At 46.6% G+C, this 25,245-nt stretch overlaps 3 long non-coding RNA genes across 12 annotated transcripts; 2 read left to right on the forward strand and 1 right to left on the reverse strand.

Moving 5' to 3' along the window:
• Nucleotides 1–538: 538 nt before the first annotated feature.
• Nucleotides 539–4,408, forward strand: LOC120837003. Of its 6 annotated transcripts, none has more exons than XR_005797922.1 (4): nt 539–755; nt 1,672–1,867; nt 2,946–3,159; nt 3,948–4,408. It is a non-coding gene; the product is annotated as an uncharacterized LOC120837003 (long non-coding RNA). The 6 variants fall into 6 exon arrangements; XR_005714780.1 differs by having other exon boundaries at nt 4,310–4,408; XR_005714778.2 differs by lacking the exon at nt 3,948–4,408 and having other exon boundaries at nt 540–755; nt 2,946–3,533.
• A 28-nt stretch (nt 4,409–4,436) lies between these two features.
• LOC115315470 lies at nt 4,437–8,979 on the forward strand. The gene is made up of 2 exons (XR_005714783.2): nt 4,437–4,495; nt 8,845–8,979. It is a non-coding gene; the product is annotated as an uncharacterized LOC115315470 (long non-coding RNA).
• Nucleotides 8,980–13,845: 4,866 nt separating this feature from the next.
• Nucleotides 13,846–24,339, reverse strand: LOC115315472. 5 transcript variants are annotated; one of them, XR_005714774.3, is made up of 5 exons: nt 24,106–24,320; nt 22,994–23,189; nt 21,701–21,914; nt 20,364–20,549; nt 13,846–16,929 (listed from the first exon to the last, which is right to left on the reverse strand). It is a non-coding gene; the product is annotated as an uncharacterized LOC115315472 (long non-coding RNA). The 5 variants fall into 5 exon arrangements; XR_005797923.2 differs by having other exon boundaries at nt 16,646–16,929; nt 19,541–20,549; nt 24,106–24,333; XR_005714773.3 differs by having other exon boundaries at nt 16,646–16,929; nt 20,364–21,914; nt 24,106–24,339.
• Between the last annotated feature and the right edge of the window lie 906 nt (nt 24,340–25,245).

A 25,245-nucleotide genomic window follows, 5' to 3' on the forward strand; every position in this document is an offset into this window, starting at 1 on the left:
AACACATCTCCTTCCTACAAAATGTTTCGACTCCACCGCGTAATCGCGAGGCAAAGATTAAAATATTTTCCGACCTGCTGCCGCCAGCGGCAGCCATGAGAACTACGCGGCGTGACGTCAAAGGGGGGGGGGGGGGGGGGGGACTTGTAAAACGATAGCGAGTTGTGCAATACCTGCTCGTTAATAGGCAATTTTCTATAAATCTTATCGTTCCCACAAAAATATAAATTCGTCAAAAAACTGGTATCATCGCCAAAACTTTTGTTATGCGGAGTTTTAGTGGCGCCATCTATCCGGGGTCGATAAAACCATCAGCTCTATCTGCTACCGCGAACACGAGCGATTCGGAGGAGGAATAATGGCAGGTCACGTGACCCGACGTCACCGGAAGTGACGTCACAAATATAACGTCACGTGACAAAGAAATTTTGTTTTGCTTGTTTTTGTTTGTTTTGTTTTCTGTGACGTCACGGTTTTTAGCGAGGAAACTTTTTTTTATTTTTACTTTGTTGACGTATTATTTTTTTTTTTTTTATTTTGTTTATTTTCTTGCTTTTTGCAACCGCGGGACCGCGTTTCTGCGCTTCAGATTGCGTTTTTCCGACTCCTTTGTTTGATATCGTGTCGTATCGTCGTATTTATGTAGTTATTAGGAACGGCAAGGCCTACGTTGTTGCGTCCTTTACCTGAATATCGTGACCGAATCGAGTGTCGTCGATTTGAATCGTGTCTTGCGAACCATCGTCGAACAAAAGGTGAGTGATTTGCGTTTTCCTGTGATGTGATTTCGATGTGTTCGTTCCACGTGTCCGAGCTGCTTCTTCGTTTCAAATACATTTGGCGCCGCTGCCTATTGTTTGAGCCTGTGCTCACGATGAAAACACGCATCGCAGAAACCTGAAAGCCCGCCAAAAGAGCTCTAAAAACCGCATCCCAGACCTGCCGGCAGACTTCCGAGCTAAGCCTGATTAAACAAAAACATTTGATCCGGCGGAATAATGTGTTTGATATTACATCCCATGTCAACAAGGAACTGCGCTGTCTGTCTTCGCCCCCAACAGGTTTTATTCTTCCGGGTTTTTCAAATCTTTACCAACCCGCGTCCGATCGTAATACCCCGATCACAACAAATAGTTGATCGTGCTCCGATGGCTCCAAACATCAGCCGGCAAGGAAGTTACGTTTTTCGCTTCTATATTTTGACCCAAGTAAACTCATGTTCTCAAACTATGTCATTCTGTCACCACCTCCAGTTGCACATTCTGGCGCACTTGCAGCCTCGTGCACCCTTGCGAGGTTTCCTGCTATCGTACCCTGGATATCATGGATTTCTCGCCGTACGCGAGTGCTCACGGAGGCGTGCTATACACTCTGTATCATAAGTTGTGTGCAGCAGAGGCGCAGGCCCGAGCACATGACAGTAAAAAGCGCCTTTTTTGCACGAGTACCCGCGCAAAAGGACATTCTGCAGAGCTGTGCCCTCGCACCCGTGCCTTTGCTGCACACAACTTACGAGGCAGTATAATAACCGAGCCGTTTTTGTTTCTTTTGCACATTACTGTGAAAGAAGTGTCATTGCTGTTTTCTTCTCAAAGAAAACTCGGAGACGTTAGACAAAAGCAAACAGATAGGAGACTGCACATTCATATGTTTTTCCCCCTTGTGCTACAGGTGATGGCTGGTCGTGGTTCATCAGCGTTTGTTTTGAAACTGATGGGTACCACAAGGCATGAAGGAGGTGACTTGCAGCAGCAAGGCACTGCAAGCCTTCGCAGCAACTGGCTAGCCAGTGCTGCTCTGTTCTGAACTGCACTGCGTGTCATGCGGAGGTTTTGTGCAAGCTCTCTGGGCGGCGACGCTAGCCACGGTAAGTGCATTCTATGCAGCTTCCTTTTAGGGATATATGTGGCTCGCAGGCCATGTCGTGCCAGCGAAATATGTGCCACCCGAGTGACAGCAGTGCTAGTGGCAAGGCTGCGCTGACAGTAATCAACACTGCACTGTGTTTTCATTCAATAACTAGTGACAAGGAACCAAATACTCCCGAGAGAGTCTCGGTTGTGCTTTGATAAACTCCAGCTCGCTTATGAACAGGTGGATGGCACAGATGGCTTTTCCTGGTGGACTTGGTGTCCGTGTTAACATTGCAACCAGACTTTCTTTCAGTTTGTGGCGTTTTTTCGTTGCGGGTGACCAGCATTGCAGTAGAAAAAGATGCAAAATAGTATAATGTTTGCATTCGTTACCTAAATTAATGGCAAGAACAACTGACATACATTTCCACCGACTGCATTTCTCGGAGGAATAGCCTGGACTAAAAAGCTCGCTACACTATGTCGTTCCCTCTTCGCCTGTACAACTCTGCGTCTTCCCTCGATCGTCTTATGTGGCTGCTTCTGTGTCTGCCTAGGCACTCGGTTGAAATGGGGAAAGCTGTCTGCGTTGCACGTAACCGCCATTAGAGCCAGCGTGGGCGTAGCTGGGGTAGCCCCCACTATGGCTTCTCCAGCTCGACACAAGTAACATTCCTACCGCTGTTGTGTTAGCAGAAAACAGACCTGCTTAAAACGTACAGTGCACATAGCACACAATGGAGAGGTCGCTCGCCAATCATTTTCTTGGAAGTGTGAGTTGAGCCCTTTCGAGGCAGTTTGCTTCCGCACCGTGCACTATAATCCGCCCGAGAAGAGAAAACAAGATGAATAACCAGTAGGATTTCTTTGTTCCAAGGCTTCTTGACGCAGAAAAAGACTAGGGAGCCAGTATTGTTGCTTTTTTGCTACCCCGTGCGAGACTTAAACCCGACATGCAAGGAAGTGAAAAGGCCTCTTCCTTTCTGCTTTCTTGTGCCTTGGGTTTTAGCTGTGTTCAGAATTCACAGCTCGCCTGCATGCCTACTCTTTTGTTCACTGTGTTACTGAAGTTTTCTGTCGTTGCTGTCCCAGATTGGCTTCGTGGATGCACAGAAATACTCAAGGCGCTTGACGTCTGTGGCTTATCTGTATTGTTTTTCCCGGTACCACGGCATGAAGGAGCTGGCCTCCCTCCCTTCCATCAGCTGCGAGATACTACAAGCACTGGGCTACAGCTGCAGCTAGCCCATGGGTACCGTTCTGCGTCCTGTACTGCATCTAGTTCGAAAGGCCATGTGAAAGGCAGGTGTGGTCTTTATGGGCTCTGTCACTATGTGCATTTTCTGCAGCTTTTTCGGGGCAACTTCATATTAAGATTCAATACGGACTCGAGTGAGAGGGGGGCATTCTGAGAAAGCCAGCCTCTTTGTTAAACCATTGGGACTGGTATTATATCTACAGAGTTTATTTACACCTTTTGTTATGTACTTTTTTATTTATTTTTATTTTACTAGTTACTTATACTTCAATCTGACACGACAGCCACCAAAAATGGGGAAAGGACAAAAATGTTGACATATTGGCCTTTTTGTTTTCTGGCAGTTTGTTTGAAGAGCCAATGTTGGGGGCCGTCATTCGTGTTATTTTTCCCACACGCACGTCCAGCCTATGTTTACGTAAAGCCCCAATCGCCCCTTAGCAACAAAAATAATTTATGCGACAGACTAGGCGGCAGCATTGTGGACGAAAACAGGCCAGATTATATCTGCCATGTTTAAAAACTACATTCGGTGACAGGTTATGAATTCAGTGGCAAGAATGCACACCGCCTGCCAATCACTGCTGTCAGTTGTCGTGACGTCACGTCCTGCTAAGAAACTAGTATATATTTTTTTTAAATGGCAGGTTTTGGTTGCTGATGCCTCGTAGCATGTCAGCACTCTAAGCAATTCTTCTGCTCTTGGCCTCTCCGGTTTTACTTTGCAAAGTCATGACGGCGTCTGCTTTTGTTTGCGGTATTTCCCGTGTGTCGACGTGAGAAGGCAGCGATTGTATCGCCAAGGAAGTAGCGCTCAATCTGCGCATTTATTCCAGCGGCACAGCGTTTACAAACCGGACTTTGCCCTTCACCGAGGGGAAAGTCTACCGACTGGCCCTACAGTTGGCGAGCATTGTGCAGCCGTGAGCGCGTAACTTGTCCGAATGCTTTCGTCTGTATACAGTGACAAAATGACTCGCTGAAATGCGAAGTACCATACAGTACCATGCCGTACAGCAAACCATCGATCACTTGCTGCAGCAACTTTGCGTTTTAAGTCGTAATAATAAAGTGATTTTTAGGCTAAAATCATTTTTTCATACTGCTCAATTATTCGGAATTCTGCACGATCCCCATCGGGTCTGCAATATCGGTCGGTGGCTGTATAACCTTTAAACACAATGGTTACACACCACAGGTACCGGGGACCATGACATCAGTGAGCTGGCTTTCACCTTGTCCAAGGCAGCAGCGGAACACTACGGGCGGGACCCTGGATCACTGCACCATGGATGCCGTCCTGTACCCTGCACGGCACTGCATGTGGCTTAAGTGGCCAAGCAGAGGGTCATTGCATGACTTTTATGAGGCGCCGCTAGCCATTGTAAGTACATTTTGGACACTCATGTCTGGTGATGTACTTTTGTGCTCTACCGCAGAGCACATTTGGTGGCGGTTCAGTCTTGCCAATTACACCATTTTGAAACGGAACACATTTAGTGGTGGCTCGGTTTAGGTTTCCTGGCTCGGTGATCTTGCAACAGTGTCTAGACTTGGCGTAAACCTTTTTGTACTTCATTGTCAAGGCTAGTGTAATTTCTGCAATGCCGTTGAAGCCACTTCTGCACGCAAACAAGATAAAAGTCGAAGCCACATGCTCGTGCACAGTGTATGACTACATGTATGCATGGGCACTCGTGCCCATGCGTACCCACTCGCAACATGGAGCATGTTTGTTTCGGCCGACACTCCACGCGTTCATTTTGGCGTCGCCACTCCACACGTCTATGCACTCGCTGCACCTTGAGAATCAAGTGTGCACCAGAATGCACTCCCGTCATGCATCACTCGGGAGAGGAACAAGAGCAGACGACTGGGGTTTTTCCGCCATAAGGAACGAGAACCGAAAAAAAGGGGATTTTCTGCTAAGAAACTGCGTCCCACGGGCAGCAAAATCGGACGCGAGCTGGGCTATTTATTCTGTGAAGCAAGCAATCGACAACCTGTGCTTCATTTTCAATTTTTCTTTCAGTTTGTTGCCACACAGACATTGAAATACATCAATGGGATAAAGTAAGGTTCAGAACCAACATCAGCTACCGTGAGATCTCTCACTATCCTTGCGGGGTTGAAAAATTGGGACTTCAGTTGACAAACCTCGCCCGCCCTCCTGTCCATCATCACCTGACCCCATTCTGCATATGTGGGTATGTGCAAGGGAGCATGATCATGTGGCTGAAGATACAAGTGTGACCGGCCCAACGAGCACATAGTTTCCACAGCACTGTCAGCTTAGGGGTGCACGGAAGATACTGTATAAACTGGAATATAGGTCGACCCCTTAATTTACAAGTTGCAAGATGCAAAAGAAGCATTTACAAGTCCTTAATATACCTCTCATGTTTACAATAGCCGATTCCCCGTACAACCTCGAAAGGTCGACAACACGGGATGGGACATGCCATCAACGGCATAATGCGGCACAATGTGCGTCAAGGGCAGCTAAAATAATACAAAGTACCTTTGTAGGCAAAGAAGTTATATGCGGAGTTCTATATAAACAGGTGTAAGGTTATAATGTTCATGTTGGCGCCTCCACTTGGGGCCCATCGACCCCGGGAGGGGGCACGCAAGGTGTAGTAAAGATGCTCGAACCCCCGATGAAGGCAAAAAGATACAAAATTACGCAACACGCCCCTTTAACCGAAATGATAACATAAAAAAACAAGATTTGCGAGCCTCTGCTCACGAAACGCCCATTGTTTTCATTGCACAGTGCAACTCCTCCTGTAATACTGCTTTATAAAACTAAGCATCCGAAGCAGACACGCACAAGTGAAATGCTCTGAATACAATAAACTTTTTTTTTTTTTTTTTTTCACATTCTCAATGTTTAGGTTTGTAAAAATAAAAGAAAAATCTTTGCGACTACATGTTCAGTGGAGAAGCAGATCGCAAGCCTTGGCAGGGCACTACATTCTGATCATAGTGCCCATAGATACGCGACAAGGCGTCCGCATTCGAATGCAAGCAACCCTGTTTGTAGTCTATCTTAATCTGGTAGGCCTGCAGCAACAGGCTCCAACTTTGTAGACGGTCATTGTTCTGCCTGCTGTTGTTTAGCCATCGGAGCGCGTTGTGGTCCGACTGGACTGTGACATTTTGTCCATCAACATACACATGAAAATGTTTCATGGCCCACACAATTGCCAGACACTTCTCAATTGTTGCATACTTCTTCTCACAAAGAAGTAGCTTACGGCTGGCATACGCAACGGGGTGCTTGACGCCCTCGCTAGTTTGAGCTAGAATGGCCCCGATCACCCTGTTGCTAGCGTCTACTTGGAGTATATAGGGTCGACTCGGGTCTGGGCTCCGCAGCACTGGACTGCTGCATATTCTCTCCTTCAGTGCGCTGAATGCGCTCTCGCATGACAGCGTCCACACTACTTGCTTAGGTTCAGCCTTATGTGGGAGGTCGGTCAGCGGTGCGGCCAGCTCCACGAAGTTTTCAATGAAATTCCGGTAGAAGTTAACTAGGTCCAAGAAGGAACGGACTTCTGTCTTCGTGTGGGGCCTCTCGATCGCCTGGATAGTCTCAATCTTTTCAGGGTCAGGTTGTGCTTGCCCATCCCTAATCACGTGCCCCAGGTAGTGCACTTCCCACCTCCCAAACTGGCACTTGTTTATTTTTTAGAGCCAGGCCTTCCTGACGCAACTTCTTTAGGATGGTGCACAAATGAAGCAGGTGTTGCCGAACACCTGCCACGTGTTGCTGAACACCGCTATGTCATCTAAGTATGTCCGAGCGAAGTCTCAGTGCTCTTTCAGGAGGTCGTCCACCAACCTTTGGAATGTCGCCAGTGCTCCTTTCAGTCCGAACGGCATCACCGTAAATTCGTACTAGCCGGTGTCCGTACGGAATGCTGTCTTAAAAAAAGCTTCCTCTGATAAACCGATTTGCCAGGTGCCTTGGGACATGTCAAGGGTGCCGATTATTTTGGCTCTCCCCACAGTCTCAATCATCTCAGGGAGTGAAGGCATGGGGTAGGCATCATCCTGTGTTGTCGCGTTCAGCTTCCTGAAGTCGACACAGATCCTCATGCTGTTGTCTTTCTTCACGCATACTATCGGGGATGCCCACGGACTTGTCGATGTCCGTATGATGCACCATTTCCAGCATTTCCATCAGTTGTTCCTGTACCCCCACCTTGATACTGTACAGAACCCTGTACGCTTTCGACGCAATCGGGTCGGCGCTCTTTGAGATCTCGTGGTTCTACCTGGCCTATCGTCGAAGACATCACCATAGGACCGAATCAACTCGTCCAGTTCTTGAACCTCGTGAGCCTGAACTTCAGCGTCCATGTTCAGCCCTCCGCTTGACCCGTTCTCTCGGGTCCGTACATCAAAACACGCCATTTCGTCACCGATTTCGTCGGGTGCTTCCATTACAAAGGACATCTCTCGGGTAACGTTTTCGGTCATGACCGCTTTTATTTGATACGGGTATTGAAGAAGTCTTGACAAGATCATTAGAGAAAAACCGAGTGACTTGCGGGAGCCACTGGTTTCCCTCCCCTGAGAAGGTGTAAGCTGCAGACATTCCGGCCGGAGTCGCCTGGCTTCGAGCCTGCTCGTTCTGTATCATGTCGGGGAGAGTATGCCACCCTTCTGGCCTACTCTCACACTTCCCTACACGTTTCCCGTTTTCAAGGGACCAGCCAGATCACACGGGACGGTCCCTCCTCCGAGTGGACGTTGCCCGGAGTCCTGAAGTGGACTCCAAGCGACGGGTAGGGTGCGAAGAGATCCTATGAATGCTATGCAATTTAGAACACCTTTGGGAAATGCCAAAGAAAGCTATTTTTTTGTGGATGTGGTGCTGTCTGTTGGATTTTTCGCTAGCCATTGTTAAACTCCCAGAACTCTGTGCCGAAAAACTGAGGGAGAGGAGGAGACGAGAGTGCAAGGACGTCAGAACGCAGAGCTCTGATTGGAACGATTAGTGGGTAGACCTAAAGCTAGCTGCCTTTGTCTGTTCTGCACATGCGGAACGACGGTGTCTGGCTTTTGGTTTTTGCATTTGAATGCGTTCGACGAGTGCAGTGGAGACAAAGATAGCTTCTGTCTCTGCTGCAGTCGTCGAACACATTTGAAGATGGAACGCCGGCATCCAGCGTTTTGTTCTCTCATTCGAACACATTAGAACGCGGAACGCTGGTGTCCAGGGTATGGCTTTCACATTCAAACGCCTTTGATGAGTGCAGTGGATACAAAGGCAGCTAGGTCTACCCTCTAATCATTCCAACCAGAGCTCTGTATTCTGACGTCCCCACATGCTCTCGTCTCCTCCTCTCCCTCAGTTTCTTGGTGTATACTCAAGTGCTCTGCATCATGTGCAGATTTTTTTTTGTGGGGGGGAGTCACATTCCCCCCCCCCCCCCCCCCCCTTGAGGTTAACTTCTTAATGAAAAATCAACATACTCCAGCTTTTCTTAGGAAGAAATTATTAGTTTTTGGTGACATAACAAATATTAGGTCAACAAAACACACCTGGGCAACATTAACATTTTGCCCGTGATATCATCTTGCAAACCGCCCCCCCTCCCACCGACCCCCACTCCAACCAGCCTGACAAATTCGCCCCTGCTGTTCATTGCCTTGCATGTTTGGGTCAGATATTGTTGCTGTTGACCTGATGGACTCCCTTGTTCTCTTCATTCATCATAGGTTTCAAACCGTCCTGAATCACGGACCAAGCCTTGCAAGACCTCACTCTTATGCCCTCTCCTTTTTGGTGGATCGGGTCTTGCCATCTTCCCCTCTCGTGGCTCCCTGTCATAAATAAATTGTATATTTTTCTGATGACGGTGTATACCTCTTGCTACACTTCACAAAAGGAGTGTGGTAAATCCATGCCACAGATTACTGTGAAACATGTGAGGAGGTAATTATTAAAAAGATGAAGCTCCGAAAAGTTTGATGGAAAGAAGATGGATATCCCTGTTTAATTTTTCTTGCCACCTTAACATGCTATGTCCGAAGTATTTCAGCCTTTCGTAGCATTGGCTTTTGACCATTCACACTTTTAAGGAAAGGCTTTTAGCAAGAAAAGTTCCGAAGTCTGTGTTTTTTTTGCAATTAATTACTGAGAAAAGGTTCATGTGGAGCGCAGATTCGTCTGCTTGTGGTTACGTCGAAATGCGGAGCTCTGATTGAAAGATGGTGGGTAAACGATGCTAGCTGCTTAAAGGTCCATCCACTATCCTTAATCACAGGTTTAGCTGCTTTGAGGTCTATCCTTAAATCGGAGGTTGGCATTCTTGCATCGCCACAACCCATGCAAAAGAAAAACTCGCTCCACGTGGACATTGCCAAGTGTATTTCAAAACGTCTATTACCATTATTTTAACGAGGTCTTGCTAGGGGAAGTAAGTTTTCCAAAGTTTTTGCAATTGCCATACATAAATCTGAAGAAAAATCAGGAAAAAAAAACATTGAGTGCATTTGTCCTCAGAGTTTTTACAGAATACACATCGCTATCACCATCACTGTTTTTATTTTTTCAAGATGGCCGTTCCGTTTCGTCTTTCGTGAACGTTCTGTGATTTCGGCGATTTACGTGATTTACGAACAGCACTGCCCAATTGGTACGTTAATTTTGGTGGCTATTTATCGCGTAATATTGTGGGTATCTTGTATTTGTACTGAAAGTAGTATTTGAGGTTTAGATTCGTACAGAGCATTAGCTCGGTGGGTCGTCGTCTCCTAAATTGCTTGTTTGCCTTTTGTCCACGTTTCTTTCCCTTACCAACCCATCACACACTCGTTCATTTCCCTGTTTTCAGTACCTACAATTTTGCTAACGACAGTCTGGTTATGCATGAATCCGGATACGTAGGAAGTGACCAATGTCGCTGTTCGCTAAAATGCAATTCGCTCATGTGATACGGATCCGCTCTACCTGCACTGTTCTTTTTATGCTGCGCAATTGCAAGATACGCGTTTACTGTTTTGAAAATATTAACTTACGGCGTTCTATAATATCGTTTGGAAGCCGAGTTATGTTCGTAAAGAACACGTGGTTAAACGGTGGATAGCACCTGTGCTGAGATGTTTTATTTTCGAATGTCCGGAAAGCATCCTCGCCGGGGCAGCTGTCAACAATCTAGGGACTAGCCGAAGCGGGACGGTAATGTTAAGAGATATGAAACTGAATAGTACTCAGTGTAAAATATTTCTATGTTCGCTGATCTCCTAGGCATCACTGAGGTGCTTTGTTTGACTGTGTGCCTTTATTTTATGCTAATAGAATGTGCTGTACCTGCAACTGCTGCTCAGTTGCACTCGTGCAGGGGTCTATGGCAGTTGACCGAACACCATATCATAGAAGCGTGTTTTCGAGGACTGGCACATTTTATCGAAGCTCAGTTTACAGCAGCATTTATTGAAAAAGGGTCGCAGTTTAGTGAATCCCTTCGATTGAATTAAGATAAGCAAATCTGGAAGCACCTAAAGGCTAGCACATGATTCACTGAGGCATGATTTAAGTTGTGAAACAAACAGAACGTAAAAGTACTATTTTCGAAAACAGCAGGGTAGTGACATGCACGAAAACGTGTCCATCATACTCTGAATATGCTGGCCGCCCCAGCGAGCGACTCGCTGACTGGCTCAGCTTCACCGTCAGCGAAGACAGAACAAGCGAATGCTGGAGCAAGCAGTCGAGTTCGGTGAATTGTTTTCTTAAAAATAAATTTGCTGAAAGGAGGTTCGTTGCCGTTTTCTCTAAACTGGGCGTCTTTTTGAAAGGATTCAATAAAATGGGGGTTTCTAAACCGGTGCTTTGGAAAATAGATGCCTCCCCTTGGGCCATACATGCCAACGTTCTTGGATCTATCAGTTGACAAGCTCCACGGAAAAGCAACATTCAAAAACAGTTTTCTGTTGCCAGCATGCAAGCAGGTAAGGGTGGATAATGTTCTTAGCGCCACTTAGCGCCACAGCGTCAATGCCTCCACAGTCAGCAAAAACACATTTTTTGAATGCTCTTTTTGCGTTAAAGGAGCTGTGCAACGATTTTAACGTTGAAGGAATTGGCATTTTCTGCTTTTGATATTGTTCACTGTGTCACAAATGGCAGAAAACACACCTCTTTTCATCGCAATGTTGCGATTCCGCCGTGTAATAGCGAGGCAAAACTTGGAATATTTCCCGACCTGCAGCCACGAGCGGCGGCCATGAGAAACAAGCGGCGTGACGTCACTTGGGTCGTTGTAAGAAAGATAGCAAGTTGTGCGAATACCTGCTCGATAAAAGGTAACTCTTTTTACAAATCTTGTCGTTCCAACATATATATAAATGCGTCAACACCCTGGTATCATCGACAAAACTTTTATTATACGGAGTTTTAGTGGCGCCATCTATCCTAGGTCCACAAAACCGCGAACAGCCGCCAGAAGCCGGAGGGGGAGGGGGACAGCGCCACACTGGCAAGGACGGGTGGTCACGCGGTCGGCAGCGGATGAGTTCTCGCTGCTCGCTGATGGCTCTAAAGAGAGAACTTTTCCGGAACTCCGCGCCTACTCTAGTGACGTCACTGTGCACGTGACCCGGAAGACGATGCACGAGTTGAGAGGCGGCAAAAACCTGGATCTTTTTCATTTTTTTAAGTAAAAACTAGGGTATCCAGGCAAAATCTGTTTTCTGTAGTTCACTGCAGAAGTGTCAGGCATCAACTTCCACAATTATTTAAGCAAAGCCCTGAAATTGTTGCACAGCTCCTTTAAGTATTGTGCAGACCTTATGTTTACTATAAGAACCACAATAAAACCACTTTCCACCGCAGGTAATGTGCATCCAACGTTCTACCGGATCTGTCCATAGGACGAGCTGATAGTGTAGCAGATGCCATTGAGCGGATGTGCCGCAAAAGGGTGTCGGGCATTTTCCAAGTGTGTGAACTGACCTAGATCTAAGAACATTTGTACACACATTGCTACCATTGCCAAGCAGGTCCAGATATTGTTGGAGATCTGCTGTTTGCTGAGGAATGTGTTCACAACATTCACACTTTCATCAATGCAAGCACATCTTTTTTTCAGTAATATTGAGGAACATTTCAGCAATCAAGGAAGTTGACACCGAAATGTTAAAAGCAATAAAGAAATTAAAGCGAGGCTGTTCTTGGGTGCAGATTTTATATCTTGTTTTATTGTTAAGGGCAGCACTGATTTGTTTGCCCCATTATTGAAGCATGCATATCACCTAAGGAATCATGCTCTTCCATCGTTGTGGAGAAAGTCTACTGTAGTACCGGTATACATGAACTCAGCTCTCCTACGTCACGCCACGGTGGTGGCGCGTCGGGCACACTTCTGGTCTGGGGTGGTGGGCAGAAGTCGCGGTGCGAGACATGCATTCCTGTGTTCTTTTGGGAGAAACCAGACAAAAAACCTGCCTTCTCGTCAAAATGCTGCGACGGAACTGTACCAAGAGACTCTGGAAAGGTTTGAAGATCAGTTTTCATGTGTTTCTGCCCCTCCATTCGTCCAAAAACGTGGATAGTATTCGTGACAAGGGCTAACCAGACGCTGTCTAACTACGATTGCTTATGCTGGCAACACTTTGTGCTCGAGAGATGTAGTTGTGTTCCAACATGAACGAGAGAAAACCGCCAAGTTGTCCGGACCACCCAGGGGTTCAGCGAGTCTTCAAATTCACACGGCCGCCTGATCGTTCAAACTTGTCTGCTTTTAGAGCGCAGCTCTTAGGGGCCCGTTCCCGGCTTGAGCGGCGTCGGCGTAACCAAGGTCACCCCAAGGTCACGTGGCCCCCCAAGGTCATTCTAAGGTCACATGACCCCTCCCCCAGGGTCACGTGACCCCCCCAATGACGTCACCGGCATCCGCATCGTCGTCATCGCTGATGACGATGCGATGACGCCATCATCACTGACGACGTCACCGGCATCGTCATCATCACCCCCCCCCCCCCCCCGCCCCCAGTACCCTTCCCTCCTCCTCAAGAGCTGCGCTCTAATTCGGCGTTACAGGGAGTTAGTTGTAAACGGCTTTCACTTTTTTGTCGTCTGCTCGTTCAAACAAAAGCGGCCCGCAGACCAAACTTTGACCCGGTGATTGTAATAAGAAGTAATTGCAAGCCTCAAAAGATTTAAGTTGGCTCGGTGAAAACAGTAGATAAAAGATGTTGATCATTGGTACCAGTGGCCATCGCCGACTTGTTACGCTCGCTGTGTTCCAGCTTCCTATTTTCAGTATTGACGTCGATCATCGCCGCTACCTTTTACACGTTTGCAGCACGAACGTTGCGACCAAAAATAGCTAGAAGAATCTCATCATGGTTTCGGCGTCCATTCTACGGCGTTCATGCGAATGAATCTCTGCACGTCAAATTATTTACGCAAAGTTCAGCGTCGTAACAAACCTTGATAATTTCGCTCAGGCGATTAAAGTGGTAAGGCATTGTTATGAGGACGTAGAATTGACAATTCCAACACGAAAAAGAGTATGCAAACTCACACAGAAGCTGACGCGACATTCCAATGGTTTGTTGACGCGGGACGCGGTGCTTCTTGCCTGCACTCCATTGCGCATCCGTTCGAACTGTCGTCGGCTCTTTCAAACGACAGCTGCCCGTAAACCAAGTTTTGACCTGGTAATTGTGATAAGAAGTAAGTGCAGGCCTCAAAACACTTTTGAGGGTTGGTTGGGCCAAGTGTAAGTAGATACAAGATATTGATCATTGCTACCAGCGGCCGTCACCGACTTGTAATGCCCGATTCTACTTGCCGTTTTCAATATTGACGTCCACCATCTCAGCTACGGTCCACGCTTTTACAGCCCGAGCGACGTCGCGACTGAAAATAGCAAGATGACTCATCGTGGGAGTCGGGCTTTTGCGCTCATTCTGCGGCGTCCACGTGAAATGAATCGCCGCACGTCGCATTATTTATGCAGTTTTGCGGTGCAACGAGCCTCATTAATTTTGCTGAAGCCGCTCAAGTAGTCGACATCGTTAGGAGGACGTAGAATAAACAATTCCAATGGAAAAAGAGCACGGGGTCTCACACCGACGCCGACAACAACGCAATTCAATGGTTTGATTATGGGCGACGGCGAGCTTCTTGCCTACCAACCACCGCGCGGCGTCCGTTAGGGGCACTCTGGTTTGTTTTTAAACATGAGTTGGTGTGTAGGAGGTGGGTGACATGTCTAGGGTAGACAATCACTGCCCCATTTCCTTTCTGTATGTTCGTTTGAAAGTGTTTGAGATAGTTATACACAGACATGGGTCTTTTTACTCCAGTTTTGAACAGAGCACCATTGAACACAATTTTTTTTAGAAAGTTGCTCAGTAAAAATTGGATTTTGTAAGCTTGAATACACAGTGCCATTTGTTCTCTCTTGGAAGCAAGTTAATATTATTCATTTTGATTTATAACGAGCTTTTGATAAGATGAACCACAAATTACTTTTGTAAAAACCGTTATTGTATGGTGTAGCATTGCCACATTTAAAATGGATTAATAACTAGCAACTTGCAAGATGAGGACGGCAGGGTGAAGCTTCAGTTGCCCTCACTTTAGCACGAATTTCCTACCTTCGGCAATGCTTTGAGCCCGAGCATTTGCAAGACACGCCCATACGTTCTCATTCCGTTAGGGACTATATCTAGCATATTGCCCGAATCGTGTACAGGTGTTGAATAGACTATCGCATGTTTTTCTACCAACCTGGGGTGTGCCTTGAGGATCAAATGTAGGACAACAAGAATTGCAGGGAGGAGCCTCCTACATTTGGCAATGCTTTGGCGTCTTGCAAGCCTCAACAATGCATGCGCAGACAAAGCATGAGAAAAGGCAACAAGTGCTTGCTGGAGGCCGGGCATTAAGAGATGCCCTGCGTTTCCCACCTTGTCGGCGACTATTAGCACCGAGATGTTCTGGTGGCATCTTTTTTTGCTCGCAACATCAGAGGCAGTTTGAAACTTCAGCACCATGTTCCAGATAAAAAGAAAAAGAAAATGTTTAGCCTTTCCACTTTGGTGAAGAAGGAAGAGCAGCGGAGCTGTAGCTTCTGTTTTCGGTGGTGGCTTTTCAGGCGAGCGATCTGCTCTTCTTTCGTAAAGGAATCTGAAGCGCTTGACGCAGTGGAACTTTAGGTAATAGCAGAACCATTCGCGCTGCTGCGCACATCGCTGCTCGTTCCGTTCCCGCTCTTCTTCCTCCCAAGAAATGTTGCCGCCATCTATCAGCGATGGCAGCAACCAGTTCTCTGGTTGCCAAGGCTGGAAAGGCTGCCTGCCGCGATCTATGAGCGACGGCGGCAAACAGTGTTGTGTCGACCACAGGTGTTGACATTTGTTTGGTACCGGACATGATTCTGGGGAAACTAGCCCTTAACAGCTCTGCTGTAAGAAACTCCTTTCATGCAAGGCTTGTCAAAATATTAGGTGCTGGAAAATATTGGCCATACACATTCAGTCCTTTTCATGTCCTGCAGCCACATTGAAAAGCACTGCAAACAAGTACAATCATGCTCCTGATCTCGTCACAACTGTCTCTCCTCCTGTACAATAAATTCTGCATGCTATGGTCACCAAATGTCAATAGATGCATATGCCAATGCAGCAACTGAAGCCAGCTACAGCCACATCATCTTCCTAATGCCAAATTCCTACCAATGCAACAGTAGCTTGGGCTCGAGCTCGGCAGTCCCCCTGCAAATGGCTTTATGTTATCCCTTCAATTTATTTCTAAAATTCTATAGACCTTTTCGCCCTCCGTCGCATGGGTGCTGCGATCTTGAAATCACGTGACACAGCGGTCATTAGGTGGCTTCAAATTGTCACTCGTTTCTCCCCTTCGCGTTCTATTCGTTTTTTCGTCGCATTTTACTGCAATTTTACAGTGAAGCTGTATATGACTCCGTTGGTCAGGTTTTTTTTCCGTCTGTTAACAGAACAGTAGTGGACAGAAAAACATTGTGCGGCGCACCTTGTCTTCTATCGCATAGTTTTGACACTTCTAGTTTTCAACAAGAAAACCACAAGTGTCAAAACCACAAGATAGATGACAAGCCATGCACAAACAATGTGAAGTACATAGCTCCCCGCATGCGTCTCGGTAAAAATTGCGGTTGCGTAAGCTGCCGTGGCAACGGCAACGTACAGCCGTTTATCTAGACCCTTTTGCTGTTTACAAACATGAACTGCCGCTTGTGTCCCAAGTGACTTCCGGTCGCTCAGTCTTTGCAAGCCTGTTGAGCTTGTTCATGTCACCAGTGCTAGAAAGCATAATCTCCAACATACATCAAAGTTGGAGATTTAATGAGGGCATTTGCCTGTACAATTTAATGTCTTGGAGGAGGCAAGTTGGTGTACAAAATATTTGAAACATTTTAACATATCTGCCGTTTCTTCATTCTTTTGGCGCTCACCTGGAGAATTGGTGGTTACACGTTTTATCGACATTTTAGGCAGCAGTGTCAAAGTGGATTTTGTTCATTCTTGTTATGAATCAGAAGTTTGCTGAGACATCAAACAAACTGAAGCACCGCCTGGTGGCGCTTGCAAAGAAAGGGGTCTATATAAAAGAAGTTTCGGTACACTGCGTTTCGACTGTAAAACGTGGTCCGCAGGTAACGTGCACTGTCATAAAAGAAATACCAACAATTTACTTATATGAAAGACACGAGGGAATGGGGTACAAGACTTGACCCATCAAGAGGCGCTGGGCCTAAAGAGAACTTCCATCTTGCAAGGCTTGATCCACGATTCAGGGTGGTTTGAAACCTATGGTGTATATGCAGAGAACGAAAGTGCCTATTAGGTAAACAGAAACAGTACCTTACCCGAACATGTAGGGCAACGCACAGTAGTCGGGTGCAATAAACTCGCACTTGAGCAAATGTCGGTTTAACAAGTATTTCAGAATAACAAACTTTCAAAAATCTATGGTGGTTTTCCTTTGCATTCTATGCAAAAATGTTTGCTCTACGAAAAACGAATTTCGGAATAGCGAATATTTCAGTTCAACGAACGTGATCGGTGGACCCAGGATTACTGTTGTGATCAGTTCAACAAAGTTTTGTGCTCTGCAGTGCTCGCGTAGCTGATGGCCGCCGCCGCCTTTGCAGCAGCGGTGCGGTAGACAAAAACGAACCATGCGGTGCATATTTTCTTTTCTTTATTATTGGTTCCTTTCGGCCATCTTAGTTTTGGGTAACAACGGCAGTTTGTGCGCCCACTTACGTAATAAGTATAACGAAATGGAAGCGGTTGTCTCTCAGACAAATTGAAATACTTTCAGCGTCTGGGCAACGGTCAAAGGCAAGTGAATGTTGCGAAGGACTATCGGATGCTACCGTCGACGTTGTCAACGTTAGTGAAGCAAAAGTCGAAGCTTGAAAGAGAAACTGCGTTCAATCCCAACAGGGAACGGCTCTGCACTGAATATTTCAAGCCAGTGGACAGTGCCGTTGCGGTATGACTTCCTCACAGCAACTAGCTGTGCCAGAGGATATGCAAAAAAAAAAAAAGATACTCTCTGGGCAACTTTGTTACTTCATGCGCTTTCAGAGCGCCGGTGCAAAGGAAAATTATTGACTATTTTCAAAATGAGAAAGGCAGCAGCGTAACTGCAATACACTTTGTATATATCAATGTACATGACTCCATAAATTGCATTTCACCCTTTTGACTCAATGTATGCTGTGCCCTATGCTGTTCCATAATCCAGTGAATATATTCAGTTTAGTGGACTCCTAGTTAAGGGAACTATTTCTTTGAGTCCCTAGAAGTTTGCTCAAGTGGGAGTTTACTGTATAGAGTTCTAGAACTTAAACGATACTGGCTATTGAAGAATATAACAGGCAGCAAAACATTCACCACAACAGAGATCTTGAAACATGCATTGGTAGTCCAGCAAGTTATGTTTCAAAACAAATTTGTGCGCACAAACAAGAAAATTGCCCTTTTACCACACTATTGAGGCAAAGGCACTGGTAAGGCCTCATTCATACAAAAATTGATCACTAACCCGTAAGAATGTCCAGCAATAGGTTCCGTGGCACTTTAGATTCCGATCGTTGTATACACTTCTGATTTTATCCCTTATGGGAGGGGTGAGGATGAGAGCTTTCTCAAACAAAATATAATGGTGCAAGGTAACTAGTGTAGGTAAATGTTAAAGGGGTCATGAATCGATTCTTCAACTTCCTTCTTAGCTTTCCTCAACTTACAAATTGTGCAGTGTTACCAAAGGTACAGGGGCATAAGTATACCTCTAGCAGTTCAAGAGGAGGAAAAGGAGGAACTCCCCTCTTGCTCATGGCGCTTGGATCCTCATTTTTGTACTCGCACGTCACCATTCTCCCCCTAGGAAATTGGCCCTTGATGCTCGTCGCTCAACATTCAGACAAAAGTTGCTAATCCCCCCCTCCCCAGCCTGTGGCTTCCACAGTACTATGCACAACTAGCATATAAACCGGAATATAGGTCGAATTTATTCTTGAAATTGGACCTGAAAAAGTCGACCCTCGTCTTATATGACGGTCATTAGCGGAAAAACAAAAATAATCTCGCAACACTCAGTGCCTGAAGACGCCATTTTGTTTTATATTGCAATGGCCTAGCACTCGTCCACTTGTCACGATTAACTTTTACTTGTGCTCCTTGGTTTGTTACATCTACCGCAGCAATAATGAGCGGAAGTAGAAGACAGTTCACAGTAGCCTTTTAGAACAAGGCAATCGCCTATGCAGAGATCCACCGGAATCTTGCAGCGCAGCGAGAGTTCAGTGTATCGGAGAAAAGCATATGCTACTGGCAAAACCAGAGACAAAAACCGGCGGCGTGCAGCAAGGCGAGGAAAACTTAATTTCGTGGAAGGACTGCAGTGTACCCCGAATTGGAAACAAAGGCGGCAAACTTTATTCGGGATCTGTGCGCCAGATCGATACCTGTGATGTCGGAGAGCATCCATATAAAAGGCGTTGAGGTTGCTCGTGCCTCCGAGCTTTCGAGGGCGCAATTCAAAGGGACGGCATCGTCCCTTTAAATTGTGTTAGTGAACTCGTCGTCGGACGAAGGCTCTGAGGAATCTGAGTAGTAACACTCGCATACTTCCTGTTTTATTGAGTGCAAAACAATTAAATAAATCTGCCGTGTTTTCTCGTCCTTTCATATACTTGGACAATTTTGTCACCAAGGTAAGGTTGCGTTTTCTTGCCATAAAAACATTCTTTTGCATCTTGCACCTTGTAAATTAAGGGGTCGACCTATATTCCAGTTTATACAGTATCTTCCGTGCACCCCTAAGCCGACAGTGCTGTGGAAACTATGTGCTCGTTGGGCCGGTCACACTTGTATCTTCAGCCACATGATCACGCTCCCTTGCACATACCCACATATGCAGAATGGGGTCAGGTGATGATGGACAGGAGGGCGGGCGAGGTTTGTCAACTGAAGTCCCAATTTTTCAACCCCGCAAGGATAGTGAAAGATCTCACGGTAGCTGATGTTGGTTCTGAACCTTACTTTATCCCATTGATGTATTTCAATGTCTGTGTGGCAACAAACTGAAAGAAAAATTGAAAATGAAGCACAGGTTGTCGATTGCTTGCTTCACAGAATAAATAGCCCAGCTCGCGTCCGATTTTGCTGCCCGTGGGACGCAGTTTCTTAGCAGAAAATCCCCTTTTTTTCGGTTCTCGTTCCTTATGGCGGAAAAACCCCAGTCGTCTGCTCTTGTTCCTCTCCCGAGTGATGCATGACGGGAGTGCATTCTGGTGCACACTTGATTCTCAAGGTGCAGCGAGTGCATAGACGTGTGGAGTGGCGACGCCGAAATGAACGCGTGGAGTGTCGGCCGAAACAAACATGCTCCACGTTGCGAGTGGGTACGCATGGGCACGAGTGCCCATGCATACATGTAGTCATACACTGTGCACGAGCATGTGGCTTCGACTTTTATCTTGTTTGCGTGCAGAAGTGGCTTCAACGGCATTGCAGAAATTACACTAGCCTTGACAATGAAGTACAAAAAGGTTTATGCCAAGTCTAGACACTGTTGCAAGATCACCGAGCCAGGAAACCTAAACCGAGCCACCACTAAATGTGTTCCGTTTCAAAATGGTGTAATTGGCAAGACTGAACCGCCACCAAATGTGCTCTGCGGTAAAGCACAAAAGTACATCACCAGACATGAGTGTCCAAAATGTACTTACAATGGCTAGCGGCGCCTCATAAAAGTCATGCAATGACCCTCTGCTTGGCCACTTAAGCCACACGCAGTGCCGTGCAGGGTACAGGACGGCATCCATGGTGCAGTGATCCAGGGTCCCGCCCGTAGTGTTCCGCTGCTGCCTTGGACAAGGTGAAAGCCAGCTCACTGATGTCATGGTCCCCGGTACCTGTGGTGTGTAACCATTGTGTTTAAAGGTTATACAGCTACCGACCGATATTGCAGACCCGATGGGGATCGTGCAGAATTCCGAATAATTGAGCAGTATGAAAAAATGATTTTAGCCTAAAAATCACTTTATTATTACGACTTAAAACGCAAAGTTGCTGCAGCAAGTGATCGATGGTTTGCTGTACGGCATGGTACTGTATGGTACTTCGCATTTCAGCGAGTCATTTTGTCACTGTATACAGACGAAAGCATTCGGACAAGTTACGCGCTCACGGCTGCACAATGCTCGCCAACTGTAGGGCCAGTCGGTAGACTTTCCCCTCGGTGAAGGGCAAAGTCCGGTTTGTAAACGCTGTGCCGCTGGAATAAATGCGCAGATTGATCGCTACTTCCTTGGCGATACAATCGCTGCCTTCTCACGTCGACACACGGGAAATACCGCAAACAAAAGCAGACGCCGTCATGACTTTGCAAAGTAAAACCGGAGAGGCCAAGAGCAGAAGAATTGCTTAGAGTGCTGACGTGCTACGAGGCATCAGCAACCAAAACCTGCCATTTAAAAAAAAATATATACTAGTTTCTTAGCAGGACGTGACGTCACGACAACTGACAGCAGTGATTGGCAGGCGGTGTGCATTCTTGCCACTGAATTCATAACCTGTCACCGAATGTAGTTTTTAAACATGGCAGATATAATCTGGCCTGTTTTCGTCCACAATGCTGCCGCCTAGTCTGTCGCATAAATTATTTTTGTTGCTAAGGGGCAATTGGGGCTTTACGTAAACATAGGCTGGACGTGCGTGTGGGAAAAATAACACGAATGACGGCCCCCAACATTGGCTCTTCAAACAAACTGCCAGAAAACAAAAAGGCCAATATGTCAACATTTTTGTCCTTTCCCCATTTTTGGTGGCTGTCGTGTCAGATTGAAGTATAAGTAACTAGTAAAATAAAAATAAATAAAAAAGTACATAACAAAAGGTGTAAATAAACTCTGTAGATATAATACCAGTCCCAATGGTTTAACAAAGAGGCTGGCTTTCTCAGAATGCCCCCCTCTCACTCGAGTCCGTATTGAATCTTAATATGAAGTTGCCCCGAAAAAGCTGCAGAAAATGCACATAGTGACAGAGCCCATAAAGACCACACCTGCCTTTCACATGGCCTTTCGAACTAGATGCAGTACAGGACGCAGAACGGTACCCATGGGCTAGCTGCAGCTGTAGCCCAGTGCTTGTAGTATCTCGCAGCTGATGGAAGGGAGGGAGGCCAGCTCCTTCATGCCGTGGTACCGGGAAAAACAATACAGATGAGCCACAGACGTCAAGCGCCTTGAGTATTTCTGTGCATCCACGAAGCCAATCTGGGACAGCAACGACAGAAAACTTCAGTAACACAGTGAACAAAAGAGTAGGCATGCAGGCGAGCTGTGAATTCTGAACACAGCTAAAACCCAAGGCACAAGAAAGCAGAAAGGAAGAGGCCTTTTCACTTCCTTGCATGTCGGGTTTAAGTCTCGCACGGGGTAGCAAAAAAGCAACAATACTGGCTCCCTGGTCTTTTTCTGCGTCAAGAAGCCTTGGAACAAAGAAATCCTACTGGTTATTCATCTTGTTTTCTCTTCTCGGGCGGATTATAGTGCACGGTGCGGAAGCAAACTGCCTTCGAAAGGGCTCAACTCACACTTCCAAGAAAATGATTGGCGAGCGACCTCTCCATTGTGTGCTATGTGCACTGTACGTTTTAAGCAGGTCTGTTTTCTGCTAACACAACAGCGGTAGGAATGTTACTTGTGTCGAGCTGGAGAAGCCATAGTGGGGGCTACCCCAGCTACGCCCACGCTGGCTCTAATGGCGATTACGTGCAACGCAGACAGCTTTCCCCATTTCAACCGAGTGCCTAGGCAGACACAGAAGCAGCCACATAAGACGATCGAGGGAAGACGCAGAGTTGTACAGGCGAAGAGGGAACGACATAGTGTAGCGAGCTTTTTAGTCCAGGCTATTCCTCCGAGAAATGCAGTCGGTGGAAATGTATGTCAGTTGTTCTTGCCATTAATTTAGGTAACGAATGCAAACATTATACTATTTTGCATCTTTTTCTACTGCAATGCTGGTCACCCGCAACGAAAAAACGCCACAAACTGAAAGAAAGTCTGGTTGCAATGTTAACACGGACACCAAGTCCACCAGGAAAAGCCATCTGTGCCATCCACCTGTTCATAAGCGAGCTGGAGTTTATCAAAGCACAACCGAGACTCTCTCGGGAGTATTTGGTTCCTTGTCACTAGTTATTGAATGAAAACACAGTGCAGTGTTGATTACTGTCAGCGCAGCCTTGCCACTAGCACTGCTGTCACTCGGGTGGCACATATTTCGCTGGCACGACATGGCCTGCGAGCCACATATATCCCTAAAAGGAAGCTGCATAGAATGCACTTACCGTGGCTAGCGTCGCCGCCCAGAGAGCTTGCACAAAACCTCCGCATGACACGCAGTGCAGTTCAGAACAGAGCAGCACTGGCTAGCCAGTTGCTGCGAAGGCTTGCAGTGCCTTGCTGCTGCAAGTCACCTCCTTCATGCCTTGTGGTACCCATCAGTTTCAAAACAAACGCTGATGAACCACGACCAGCCATCACCTGTAGCACAAGGGGGAAAAACATATGAATGTGCAGTCTCCTATCTGTTTGCTTTTGTCTAACGTCTCTGAGTTTTCTTTGAGAAGAAAACAGCAATGACACTTCTTTCACAGTAATGTGCAAAAGAAACAAAAACGGCTCGGTTATTATACTGCCTCGTAAGTTGTGTGCAGCAAAGGCACGGGTGCGAGGGCACAGCTCTGCAGAATGTCCTTTTGCGCGGGTACTCGTGCAAAAAAGGCGCTTTTTACTGTCATGTGCTCGGGCCTGCGCCTCTGCTGCACACAACTTATGATACAGAGTGTATAGCACGCCTCCGTGAGCACTCGCGTACGGCGAGAAATCCATGATATCCAGGGTACGATAGCAGGAAACCTCGCAAGGGTGCACGAGGCTGCAAGTGCGCCAGAATGTGCAACTGGAGGTGGTGACAGAATGACATAGTTTGAGAACATGAGTTTACTTGGGTCAAAATATAGAAGCGAAAAACGTAACTTCCTTGCCGGCTGATGTTTGGAGCCATCGGAGCACGATCAACTATTTGTTGTGATCGGGGTATTACGATCGGACGCGGGTTGGTAAAGATTTGAAAAACCCGGAAGAATAAAACCTGTTGGGGGCGAAGACAGACAGCGCAGTTCCTTGTTGACATGGGATGTAATATCAAACACATTATTCCGCCGGATCAAATGTTTTTGTTTAATCAGGCTTAGCTCGGAAGTCTGCCGGCAGGTCTGGGATGCGGTTTTTAGAGCTCTTTTGGCGGGCTTTCAGGTTTCTGCGATGCGTGTTTTCATCGTGAGCACAGGCTCAAACAATAGGCAGCGGCGCCAAATGTATTTGAAACGAAGAAGCAGCTCGGACACGTGGAACGAACACATCGAAATCACATCACAGGAAAACGCAAATCACTCACCTTTTGTTCGACGATGGTTCGCAAGACACGATTCAAATCGACGACACTCGATTCGGTCACGATATTCAGGTAAAGGACGCAACAACGTAGGCCTTGCCGTTCCTAATAACTACATAAATACGACGATACGACACGATATCAAACAAAGGAGTCGGAAAAACGCAATCTGAAGCGCAGAAACGCGGTCCCGCGGTTGCAAAAAGCAAGAAAATAAAAAAAATAAAAAAAAAATTAATACGTCAACAAAGTAAAAATAAAAAAAAGTTTCCTCGCTAAAAACCGTGACGTCACAGAAAACAAAACAAACAAAAACAAGCAAAACAAAATTTCTTTGTCACGTGACGTTATATTTGTGACGTCACTTCCGGTGACGTTGGGTCACGTGACCTGCCATTATTCCTCCTCCGAATCGCTCGTCCGCGAACAGCCACGTGAAGCCGGATGGTGGACGGGGGCAAAGTCGGACGGGGATGTGCCCCATGGCCGACACCCGAATACGATCACGTTGGCAGTTTCCTCCTTTCGCCATACTGATCGTGCTGCGCAAGCATGTGGTCACGTGGTCACGAGCGGGTGAGTTCTCGCAGCTCACTGATGGCTCTAGAGAGAGAGCTTCACCGGAACACCGTGCGTCCCCCCCCTTAAGTCACAGTGCACGTGACTCTGAAGATGGGGAAGGAGTTGAGGGGTGCCGAAAATCTCAATCTTTGTCAATCTTTAAAATAAAAACTATGACATGATGGCAAAAGCGGATTTTTTGTTCTTTACTTCAGAAAGAATTTTTTTGTTCTTTACTTCAGAACACCAACTCCCAAAGTATTTAAGCAGAGCACTGAATTGTTGCACGGGAAGGGATGCCGAACCGAAATTTGGTTTTTGCAACATAAGGCTGGAGAAGCGTTTGAACGGGATGCTACGAACTCCAAGACATCACTCATACATGGATATCTCAAACGGATGGCCGTCGTTTTTTTGGAAAAGAAGGGCGCATCAAGCGAGGTCTTTGAGGTCATTGTCCTCCGGGAGAATTTGAGAAGGAGGGGAAGCGGCCTCGCTTCTCTCCTCCTCGCTTCGGTTCACCAGCTCGACGGACGTAGCGAGGAGCAGAGGGAATGAGAATCGTGACGTGACTTGTCTCTT

Source organism: Ixodes scapularis, unplaced genomic scaffold, assembly GCF_016920785.2.
Source record: "Ixodes scapularis isolate PalLabHiFi unplaced genomic scaffold, ASM1692078v2 PGA_scaffold8__174_contigs__length_109621045, whole genome shotgun sequence".
Classification (NCBI taxonomy): domain Eukaryota; kingdom Metazoa; phylum Arthropoda; class Arachnida; order Ixodida; family Ixodidae; genus Ixodes; species Ixodes scapularis.